The sequence below is a fragment of the Camellia sinensis genome, unplaced genomic scaffold, assembly GCF_055761805.1.
Source record: "Camellia sinensis isolate YWXY unplaced genomic scaffold, ASM5576180v1 Unanchor4, whole genome shotgun sequence".
In the NCBI taxonomy this organism is placed as follows: domain Eukaryota; kingdom Viridiplantae; phylum Streptophyta; class Magnoliopsida; order Ericales; family Theaceae; genus Camellia; species Camellia sinensis.
In genome coordinates, this window is record NW_028129277.1 from 10688869 (window position 1) to 10702187 (window position 13319).

Sequence of the window (13319 nt, forward strand, 5' to 3'; positions counted from 1 at the left end):
GGCATATTTATTAATTTATTGTTATTTTGTTATGACACCCCCTCAAAATTTTAATGGATTGCATAATTCACAAGGGCACAGTAGGTATGGTACGATAATAAATTGTAGCTCGGCTCAGTGATACGTCCAACATTTGTCAGTGATGCTCGCCAATGACTTGAATAGATGTAATAATTTGGATGCTTTGTTTTTTCCTCAGATGCTATGTGACTTTATGCAGCGACGCAGTGATGCATCTGACTTTGTGCAGCGATGCAGTGATGTATGTGACTTTGTGCAGTGATGCAGTGACGCATCTGACTTTGTGCAGCGATGCAGTGATGCATGTGACTTTCTGACTTTGCGACCACATGGCACATCAATACGACCGCACGGCAATAATGTTGATAAACAATTATGTGATGGACTGAAGGAGTAAAGTGTAATTTACCGAATATAAAAAGAAGCAAAAAATGCAAAGATGAGAAAATAGGATGACTGTGAAGTTCATTAAGTGAAAATAAGATAAAATATAGGCTGTTTACGAATAATATTACTTTAAAACAAAGAAAATTTAAGTATTTAATTTCATTTATAATTTGTTGAAAACACCAATTTGTACTGAAATCGTCAATTCCAAGTGACTACTTATGTATTAAAAAAGTAAGCATGAAAAAATAGTTTCATGTGGCGATGTGACAACTCACTGCATGTTGTTTTATTTGACAACTCACTGCTTCAATATAAAGGGATTGCATTGTCATCGTCTGGCCTCCAATTATGATTTTATCTGACAACCACGTCCTTGACTACATCACAGGTACACAAAGTCACGGGTACTCAGGATTGCATGAAATGAAAAGCTAAAAAATAATATCACGGGTATCACTTATTTCATAGTGCCCCAACATGCATTATCGTCACTAGATCATCTGTAGTTAACCCTCAGTATGATGTCTATAAATAGCGACACCCCCAGTATGATGTTTGTTCAAGTCATAACAATAGTAATATATCTACAATTACTATTATTATTTGTTTGTTTATTTTATGAACAATGTCTTGAAGAGGTGCAGGAAGTTCACGCCAGCAAAGAAATCAGAAAGTGTGGCTGCTACCTCCATTTACTTATGACTACAAGAGCGAAAAGTACTCGAGTCCGAAGGATTATTTTGCTGGTATCCGAGCAGAATGGGCGTTCAGGGTAACGGAGCAAGAAGGATTGTTTAATGATCTACGTAACATTGGGGCACCGGTACCTCATCGTTGTTCATTGACCATGGCTAGACGAAATGTGAGTGACTATGAAAAAGCAGTTAGCAGAATTAAGAAGGAGAACAATAGAATGTTGATGCGGAGATGTCGACATTTCATGCTTCAACTAGCCACCGAAATGGCAGAAGCAAGCAACAGAGATTTGACAGTGATTGAGCGAAATAATGTCTTAAACAATGAAAAATATCTCTCTGACTACTACATGTCAGATGAGGAATGAGAAATCAAACACCTTTATCTTTCATATATGTTTGTATGTTGTCTCATATCTTCGTTACTGGAGTGTAAGACAATGTTGTTGTTCATCTAATGTACGGATGTATTTCAAGTATTTGTTTTATGAACCTGAAATTTATGAAATAACTACATTTATAACTGCACATTTATTAGTTCATGACTTTCTTTATTGAATTGCAATGAGTTAATGAATGTTCTGGATTAATGAATGGATTAATGTATGTTGAATGATGTGAATACTTAAAACACATAAAACATAACAGGTAGCTCGGTAAAAAGCTTCCCTTAATTGGGGCTCGTGAAATAGGGATCCTGTACGTAAAGAATTTCAATCTCCATCGGGAAAGAAGAAAGAGTTGCCTTCCAATTCTTGGAAGTCCAGTCAAAATGATAACTGTGGTAAGGAATGAGGGGTTGACAGATAACTAAACTTTGGGGGCTGGACAAACAAGCTCAAAGCCAAGTGGTTGGTCCAGTTGGGGAACTAAATAAAGTTCATACAAACGAACTACCGCCTTGAACAACACATAAAACAGAACAGGTAGCTCAGTGAAAAGCTTCCCTTAACTAGGGCTCGTTAAATAGGGATCCTATACGAAAAGAATTTCAATCTCCATCGGGAAAGAAGAAGGAGTCGCCTTCCAATTCCTTGAAGTCCAGTCAAAATGATGACTGTGGTAAGGAATGGGGGGTTGACAGATAACTAAACTTTGGGGGCTGGACAAACAAGCTCAAAGCCAAGTGGTTGGTCCAGTTGGGGAGCTAAATTAAAAACCCGATCGGTTTTACTTGATTTGCTTGTCAAAATCACTATTTACAATTAATTATACATAAACAGATTTACCTCAACACCAATTTGATATATGTGGGATTCTCAATTCAGAAAGTCACATGGCAACAGTGAATTCACTGATTTACCTTACAGTGAGCATGCCCTTATTTTGTCGGTATATGCAGATGGATTGTCAAGTCATGTGACTTGGTGCATAGGCTTTGGTTTTCTCGATTTTTTGCTCGATTTTTTTATTACAGTGACAACTCATTTGTTATTAATATATGTGGGATTCTCAATGCAGAAAGTCACATGGCAACAGTGAATTCACTGATTTACCTTACAGTGAGCATGCCCTTATTTTGTCCGTATATGCAGATGGATTGTCAAGTCATGTGACTTGGTACACATGCTTTGGTTTTTTTAATTTTTTGCTCGATTTTTTTATTACAGTGACAACTCATCTCTTATTGATACATGTGGGGTTCTCAATTCAGAAAGTCACATGGCAATAGTGCATTCACTGATTTACTTTACAGTGAGCATGCCCTTACTTTGTCGGTATATGCAGATGGATTGTCAAGTCACGTGACTTGGTACACAGTATTTGCTTTACTCTATTTTTTCATTCTAGTGACAACTCATACCTTGTTCGTATATGTGGGATTGTCATGCAGAGGCATCTTTCTAAAGCCGTTCATAACCAACTATAGAAATGACTAAAGGTGAAGACACAACCTTACAACTCATTTTGCCCTACGAAATTATCATTCATTTGTTTTAGAAAATTAGCATGGCTACATGGTTCATGGGAAGGAGTGGGAATCGTAGAGGTGGTAGGAACTTGCAAAGGGGTGACAGTTCACGACGAGGATGGGGAAGACGAAGTGGCGATGCTGAAGATGAAACACCATTTCCTTTGTTAGATGCCTCTTGTGCTTATCATGATAGGTTTGGGAAGCGACATTTTGTCATGCCCAAGTACTATTGAGATCCATGTGGTTTGGTGGAGCAACCATCAGATAATCAAACAGGATATGGTTTAGCAAACGCTAGACTTTTGAAGTGGCCCGCACTATTTATAGAGCGAGTGCAAATGGAAAGATTATGTCGGGAAAATTGACTGAATGTGCCAAAAGCACGTTCTGTTGAGATCCAAAAGGAAGATCCTGATAATGTTGATCGACTATGTGAAAGACTACAACGTGAGATTTCTCAAATGCGCCGTAGGTTAGCCCCCGATATGCAGCTATACATAGTTAAGAAGGATGCCCAAAAGAACAAAACAGAACCAAATGATGCGGCTATCAAGGGTATCATGGAGGATCCTGAGCTTGTCTCTGACGCTGAGCTTTCGGATTATTCAGACTCTGAGCTACCTACCGATTTAAGCGCGAATTAGGTGTTAATGTCTACACTTCGGAAATATTAGGTCATGCATTAATATGTAATGTCTGTGTTAGAGTAAGTGTTTCCGTAATGAGTTTGTCAGATTATCTGGCTAATATTTGTCTGTCTAACTGTTATGTTTATCTATGTATTGTGTGTTCAGTTCATTGTGTCCACAATGTATTGTTGTCCGAGACTTATGTCTGTACTACCTATGTATTTTTGTGGGAGACTTATGTTACATTATCACCTTCTAACCCAAAACAAAGACAACAGAATTTTTTTTTTTATTTAAATGAAAACGGCTTTAGTAAAGCCAAAACAAATTTCTGAATAACACATTCTAACCCAAAACAAAGACAAGAGAAAAAAATAAAAAATAAAAAACTTTACATGAAAACGGTTTTAGTAAAGCGAAAAGAAATTTATGAATTACATTATCACCTTCTAAACCAAAACAAAGACAACAGAAAAAAAAAAATTTATTTACATGAAAACGGCTTTAGTAAAGCCAAAACAAATTTCTGAATAACACATTCTAACTCAAAACAAAGACGAGCAAAAAATAAAAAATAAAAAACTTCACATGAAAATGGCTTTAGTAGAGCGAAAAGAAATTTATGAATTACCTTATCACCCTCTAACCCAAAACAAAGACAAAAGAAAAAATATATATATTTAAATGAAAACGGCTTTATTAAAGCCCAAACAAATTACTTAATAACACCTTCTAACCCAAAACAAAGAAAAAATAAAATAAAATAAAAATTTACATCAAAACGGCTTTACTAAAACTCAAAAAATTTATGAATTACATTATTACCTTCTAACCCAAAACAAACACAAGAAAAAACAAAATAAATTTACTTTAGTCAAGCAAAAAAAAAAATGCTGAATTACACATTCTAACCCAAAATAAAGACAAAAGAAAAGAAAAAAAAATTAACATGAGAACGGTTTTAGTAAAACAGTTGTAACCCAAAAATTTATTCTGAAATACATTATCACCAAAACAATGACAACAGAAACCAAAAAAAAAAAAAACCAAAAAAAAAAATTTACGCTAAAAGCGTGGTTCATAACTACGATTTCAGAAGAAAAAAATTTTGGCCAAAAAGCGTGGTTCTAAAGAGCGAGTTCCGAAGAAAAATGTTTTTTGATAAAATCGTGGTTAGGAAAAGCGAGTCCCAAACAAAAATGTTTTTTAATAAAATCGTGGTTAAAAAAAACGAGTTCAGAAGAAAAATGTTTTTTTGATAAAATCGTGGTTAGAAATAGCGAGTTTAGAAAAAAAAATTTTGGTTAAAATCGTGGATTGGAACAGCGAGTTCAGAAGAAAAAAAAAAAAATTAAAAGCGCGTTTTGTAACCACAATTTCTTAATCAAAAGCGCGTTTTGTAACCACGATTTTAAGATTTCCCCACTTCCACGCGAGAGTGGCGTATATGTGTTGAAATCGTGGTTCACAACCGCGATTTAGCCTATTTTGGGAATTCTTTCAAAACTAGGCTTAATTTGGGAATTGACTTACTATTTTGGCTTATTTAGGGAAATGCCCCTAAGAATTCACTTGTCTGGATACATCACTTGAATAGATCAAGAATTCACTTGTCTGGACACATCGAGGCTTTTCCTATATATCTTAATTCCAAAACTAGGCCTAATTTGTATAGAATTTCCAAACTAAATTAAAGTGCTATTACAAATCACGCTTTTACTGTTTGAAGCCCAAAGTGTAATGAATAGTGAAAGCGTTATTACAAACCACGCTTTTAATTAAGAAAGAGTGGTTGCAAATCATGCTTTTAACATAAAATTTTTTCCTGAAGAAAGCGTGGTTCCAAACCACGCTTTCGCTGTGCATATAATTATTATTTTTTTCCTTGAAGAAAACGTGATTGTGAATCACGCTTTCATTGTTCATATAATTTTGTTAAGAAAACGTGATTGACAATCACGCTTTCACTGTTCATTAATGAAAGCGGGGATTGAAACCACGCTTTTACAACTTACATAAAACACGGAGAAGCCCTCATTTGCAATCACGTTTTTACACTTATTTCGATCTCCTCCCTCTTAGACGACTCTTCTGCTCTGCTCGAGCTCTCTCCCTCTGCTCGCACTCTCGCTCTCCCTCTCCCTTTGCTCTTAGACTCTCACTCTGCTCTCACTCTCTATCTCTGCTCTCTCTCTCTGTGTCTCATTTCAATCTTATGTGTTTATTCTGTTTGTGAATGTGTGGTTTTGAATTTGAAATTAGAAATTAGGGTTATGAAATTATAAATGTGTTAGGGTTTTGAATTATGAAATGTGTGGTTAAATGTGTTAAGGTTTGGAATTATGAAATGTGTTAGGGTTTTAAATGTGTGGTTATGAAATTATGAAATCATAAAATGTTAGGGTTTTAAATTGTGAAATCAGAAATTATGATTAGGTTGGTTTATTGTTAATGTTTGGAACAAAATGAAATTATAAATGTGTTAGGGTTTTGAATTGTTAATCAGAATTGTTAATGTTTGGAATTAGGGTTTTGAATTGTAAAATGTTAGGGTTTATGATTATGCTCTATGGTTTTTAGGGATTTTTTTTAATTAAGAATAAAATTATGCGACTTGAAATTCATATAATTCAGAATTGTTAATGTTTGGAATTAGGGTTTTCGATTTGTTGAAATTAGGGTTTGGAATTAGGGTTTTCGATTTGTTGAAATTAGGGTTTGGAATTAGGGTTTTAAATTTGTTGAAATTAGGATTTTCAATTTGTTGAAATTATTGTATATTTTTTGAAATTAGGGTTGGGAATTTTGTATTGTGAATAAACCAACCTATATTTGTTGAATTGGAAATTTTATAAAATTGCTTGTTAATAAAAGGAATTTTTTTAATTAAGAATAAAATTATGCGAATTGAAATTCATATAATTCAGAATTGTTAATGTCATATTATGAAATTCATATAATTGAGAATTGAGAATTGAAATTCATATTATGAAATTGATGAATTGAGAATTAAGGTGGACTGGCAATTTCAATTCGAGGTCCACATGCTTACATATATATGATCATTTTGTTCCAGAAAATAAGACTGTAAACTGTATGATTGAATTCAAAATCTGAAAATTGAAATGAATCTGAAAAATTCAAAATTTGAGAGTTTTGATAATAAAAAAAAAAGATCATGTTCTCATAAAGTCAATTTTAAAAAAAGAAATCATGTTCTCTTAAAGTCAATTTTATTCAGTATTTTACCTTTATTCAGTGTTTAGAAAGTGGATTAAAATCAAGACTAAAATAGTCAATTTATTATTCTCAAACTAATTAAGGGATTAGTGTGAGTGATCTATTCCCTTTTGAATGAATTATTTTGTATTTGATTTTGGTCTAATCTGTTAATAGATATTATCTGTTGCACTTAATTCATGCATTGTGTAAAATTAAAGGATAAAAGTTGATACAATTAGAGCTTCAAGAATCAAATTGATTTGAGACAAGAAGCAAACTGCACGACTAGGGATTCAATTTGCCTTTTATTACAAATGAAAATCATCTACATTTTTTTTAGGGGAAAGATCCGCATCAAACCCAAAAAATTTATACAAATTTTGTCAGTATACATCACTGCTCTATTAATTTTTTGTTTTTAAATTTAATCTTCAATATCAAATTTTGTTTTTGTTTTTCTTAAATTTTAAGGAAGAAGTCCTAATAATTGGGTTAATTACTTAAAAGTCCTATTGGGAATGTTCATGTTCCATTAAGTTCTCTTTTTTTTTTGTTAACCCATAAAATCTTATTTTAAAAATATTTATTTATATAAAACTCATCTCTTTATTAAAAGAAGAAGGAATTGTGTCAATTCCTTAAGTGTTAGTAGAAAATTATTAGGTGTTACAAGTGCACCACATGACAATGTTATCCACTAATCACCAAGCATTATACCTTATGCCCTAATACAAATTTCACTTCAATGTGCATGTGCATACTACCCATATAATTTGGAAATAACTATAATGTTCTTCTCGTTTGTGGACTATATGAATTATACCGTCAGACGTTCAATCCAAGTTCACATCAAGTGTGAAACATGTGCTTGGTCATAAGGGGGCTATGTTCTTATTTTCAAATATCAAAGGTAAATCACACATGGAGTAAAGCAAAGGGGGTTAAACTCAATTTTATCTTTTAAAAAAATGACAAGTATGAATTTCATAATATGAATTTCAATTAAAAATACTAAGGCCTCGTTTGGGAACAGGCTAATTTAGTAACTTTTTGGCTATTTGACTAAAATATGAACTAAAAAAAACTAGTATGTTTGGGATGACTTTTTGGCTTTTTACTAAAAGATATGCAAAAAGTAGAGAGAAAAGAGAATCTTTGACTTTTTGGTATGGGTTGTTGGCTTTTTGGCTAATTTAGTAACTTTTTGACTTTTTGGCTAAAAAAGATGGTTCCCAAACGAGGCCTAAGTGTATGGAAAGATTAACGTTTTTTCCTAAGTTAAATTTCATGAAACTAATCTTTACTAAATGAAATTATTCAAAAAAAAATATATTTAATTTTGACTCTATTTGATTCAAAACAAAAATAGAATACTGGTCCATCATCCTCTCTCTGTTTCAATGTAGTAACTATAACTAGTTAAATTTTTTTTTATTTTTCATGCCTTATCTCAATGGTCCATGATCCTTGCTCTTATGCCTTTAAGACAACAATTCTATCCTATATATTTTTTTTTTCTTCACATAAATGAATTAAAGAGAAGCATCAAAAGAGGTTTAAGGATTCAATCGTGAATTGCTAGAGGCTGTAGATCTCTCTACGGTGTACACAGTGCAGCAGCTGCTCCAGACACATCAGTCCTGTCCACGTCAGTGCCTTTCACTTCAGCGCCAGCCATAGCAGGTCCTTGGACTTCAATCACCCCACCGCATGATACCCCATACATTTCTCCAGATTCCCCATACGTACATCCTACCCAGCATGCTGACCCTAATTGGACACCGCCCCAGTACATGCATGATGTTGTTACCCCACCCACCCAGTTACCACCTGCTTTTCTGGGGACTACTTCGACCGCGCCCATGAGTGTACATGATGCAGTTCTCACTGACATCTCCCATGTAGAAAATGAGGCCCATATTGAGCCCACCCCAAAGCGCGAGGGAGAGGCCGAGGTTAAGGTCGTGGGGGACGTCGCGGCCGAGGTCGGGGTGCGGACAGAGACAGAGGTCGAGGTCCAGCTGCAAATCGTGATACAGTTGCACCAGATGAGGGAGTTTCACAGCTCACGGCAGTATCCGATCTTCAGGCAGAGACAAGATCAAAGGCAGCAGATGCAGGAGAGGGGGGGTCACACTTACAGGCTCCACAGGCATTCAGTGGAGGGCCACATGCAGGGGAGGGAGTGCCAGATATTCAGAGAGTCTACCGCATGAGACCGAAGAGGGAGGTCCACGGTCGGGGTCGGGGTCGGGGTCGGGGTCGGGGTTGTGGGACTGGGGGCAGGTTAGGGCATTAACGGGTGTGATATGGACTGTATAATTTTTTTTATTTGTAGTAATTGTTATAATTTTTGTAAATCAAACTTGTACAGATAATGTAAATGTGTCACACTTATTTATTCAAAATTATAATTTCACAATTTTTTATTCTTACTTATTTTGATGAATCACACAAATCTCTTTCACATCTCTACGTCTCTCTCATTCTCCGTAGTCTCTGCATTATTTATAGTAATTTACGTTTTTTCCTCAAATTTACAAATTGAGACGACCATTTATAAACCAAAAAAATTATCTTACAAATTGAGACATCAATTTATAAAATTGAAATTCAAATAAATTTTAAGAATTAAACTATAAATCCTAAACCCTAAAATAAAAATAAATAAGGTAGCGTTTGGTAACGTTTACATTTTTTGTTTATGTTTACAAAAGAATTAAAAACTGGTTTTTGCTTCTTTTTAGAAAAACATAAATTACAAACATGTTTGGTTTGAAAAAAAATGTTTAAAAACCCATAAAAACATAAAATAAAAAATATGTTTGTTCAAGCCTAAAATATTTATATTTATATTTATTATTTATAACAATGGGATCACACATATTATAATTGAAAACAAAAATAATTGAAAAATATTTAATTGAAATCAAAGATTAATTAAAAAAAATTATTTGAAAAAAAAATTATTTGAAAAAAATTATTTGAAAATATTGGCCTTAATTTCATAAATTTGATTATTATTTGCTATTATAAATTTTATTATTATTATATATATATATTTAATATTAGTCTTCATTTTATAAAATAAAATTTATATATATTAAAAATTATATTGGTTTGGTGTGTGTGTGGGGTTTGGTGTGTGTGTGTAGGATGAGTGCTTGTGTGTTAGGGAGAGAGAGAGAGAGAAGAGAAGAGTGAGTGCGTAGAGTGAGTGCATGGAGTGGCTGGTATTGAAAACGTTATTCAAAATAACAATAACGGAGGGAAAGTAAAGGTATTTGTTATTTGTAGAATTACAAGAACTCTTTAAAAACAATTGAAATATCTCCCTTCATTGATAAGTCATGGATAAGCATTACAAATCCATTACAACATAAATGGTTTGGTCATTCATCCAAACAATTTCATTTATTATCATCATCATCTGACATCTCAATATCAGATTCATACATAACATCCATGCTCCAGGTGAAGTACTGGTGTGCATCATCCATTAACCCATCTTCGGCACGCTCATTTGCGGTCTTCATTAGTGAGGACCTTTGCAAACGTAGGGTCATGCGATTAACTTCATTAGTGAGGACCTTTGCACACACATGGCTAACCGGCGAGGAAATTTAATATTAACTTCATGACATAACTCAACGAGAACGTTTGCTCGAGTTATGTGAAATTCCCACTCAGCTCTCATGGTATTGACGGTGGCAAGTGAGTAACGCATTGGATTTAATGGGTATTGAAATTCATCTCCATCTGCAACCCAATAGCGACCCATTGCTGAATATAGATCAACCACCGTATATTTCATGATGATATCGCTCGAAATAGCTGTAAAACTTTTGTTGTGGTATGATGCGATATTTATACCATATATACACATGGTAGTTGTATGTATGAAATTATTGTAAACAACTATGCATCAGAGTTGTCACGTCAACTTTGATGACCTGAACAATTATGCATCAACTTGATAGGAGTTGTCACTTCGACTTTTATGAATTGCATAATTTATTGTTATTTCAAAACAAAAAGTAAAAAATTTGTGAAAAAATATTTCAAAAAATTAATAAATACATAAAAATACAAAAAATATACTGAATACTTGTAATTTTTTTTTTTTGGTATTTAGTGAATTTTTAAAAGATTTTAGGTGGATTTATGTTAGGTGTGTCTAAAAAGTAAAAAAATTGCTTAAAATATTAAAAAAATTCAGTAAAAATAAAAAAAAAAACACGAAAATTGAGAAAGTAGAAATTTCTGAAAAATATTTTCTGAAAAATGAAAACAAGCAAGCTGATCAACCGACTAAACGTCTGAATTAGTCAAATTTCTCTGCCTGAATTTTTTTTTTAAAAATAAATGTGAAATTTTAATTTAAAAATCCAAAACAAACACCACGCCTTTAAAATTGGGTAAAAATGTATTTGACAAATATAACTGAACACTGCCTCAATTTTGACTACAATATTGCATTGAAATATACTTACAATTTCAAGTACTAAAATATTTTAATTGATTATAATATTTTGTCTCAACCAATTTATGAGCATTTCCTGTTCAATCACATGCATGCCACTGGCCTTATACAGTGCATTCGGCTGCCAGGACTCCGCTGTTGTCAAGTCTTGAACGAATCAAAGGCCTGTAGCATCGGCTGTTGTGCCGCAGATGGTGTCAGCCTGGCTAGTGTAAAAATGTAACTTTACCTTCTTTCAAAGGCAAGTTGAAAATTAAGAGGTTGTTTGGGATGATCTAAATAAGTGTATTTTTTGTCTTTTTATAATATTTTTCTACAATATATTTTTCTACCCATTGTTCAAACCACTTTTCTACAATATTTTTTACTTTTATGTATTTATTAATTTTTTGAAATATTTTTTCACAATTTTTTTTACTTTTTAGGTGTATTGAAATATTTATTAATTTATTGTTATTTTGTTCTGACATCCCCTCAAAATTTTACAATAGGTATGGTACGATAATAAATTGTAGCTCGGCGCAGTGATACGTCTAACATTTTTCAGTGATGCTCGCCAATGACTTGAACAGACGTAATAATTTGGATGCTTTGTTTTTTCCTCAGATGCTATGTGACTTTGTGCAGCGATGCAGTGATGCATGTGACTTTGTGCAGTGATACAGTGATGCATGTGACTTTGTGCAGTGATGCAATGATGCATGTCACTTCATGCAGTGATGCAGTAATGCATGTGACTTTCTGACTTTGCCATGCTTGTATGCGTTGTGACTTTTTTCCTCACATTACGTGATGCATGCGACTTTGTGCAGCGCAACTTACATGCTTCGTTTTTTCCTCACATTTCAGAATTCATCTAAGTCACATTAATACGACCACATGGCAATAGTGTTGATAAACAATTATGTGATGGACTGAAGGAGTGAAGTGTAATTTACCGAATATAAAAAGAAGCAGAACATACAAAGAGGAGAAAATGGGATGACTGTGAAGTTCATTAAGTGAAAATAAGATAAAATATAGGCTGCAAAGTTCCAATCGTGTTTACATATCAGGTGATTATTTTATAAATTTTGTGAAAAAAACAACGATAGTTTTGTAGGTCGAAGTGAGTTGGATGGTTGTGTATTTACTTGCACTCTGTTTCATAGTTGTTTATGAACAATATTACTTTAAAACAAAGAAAATTAAAGCCGCTTTTTCATTTTATGATTTAATTTATAATTTTTTGAAAACACCAATTTGTACTGGAATCGTCAATTCCAAGTGACTACTTACTGTATTAAAAAAGTAAGCATGAAAAATTAGTTTCATGTGGCAATGTGATAACTCACTGCATTTTGTTTTATTTGACAACTCACTGCTCGAATATGTAGGTATTGCATTGTGATCCTCTGGCCTACAATTATGATTTTATCTGACAACCACGTCCATGACTACATCATGGGTACACTTCGTCACGGGTACTCAGGATTGCATGAAATGAATAACATAAAATAATATCACGGGTATCACTTCTTCCATAGTGCCCCAGCATGCATTATCGTCACTAGATCATCTCTAGTTAACCCCCACTGTGATGTCTATAAATACCGATACCCCCAGTATGATGTTTGTTCAAGTCATAACAATAGTAATATATCTACAATTACTATTATTATTTGTTTGTTCATTTTATGAACAATGTCTTCAAGAGGTGCAGGAAGTTCATGCTGACAAAGAAATCCGAAAGTGTGGCTGCTACCTCCATTTACTTATGACTACAAGAGCAAAAAGTATTTGAGTCCGAAGGATTATTATGCTGGTATCCGAGCAGAATGGGCATTCAGGGTAACGGAGCAAGAAAGATTGTTTAATGATCTACGTAACTTTGGGGCACTGGTACCTCATCGTCGTTCATTGACCATGGCTAGACGAAATGTGAGTGACTATGAAAAAACAGTTAGCAAAATTAAGAAGGAGAA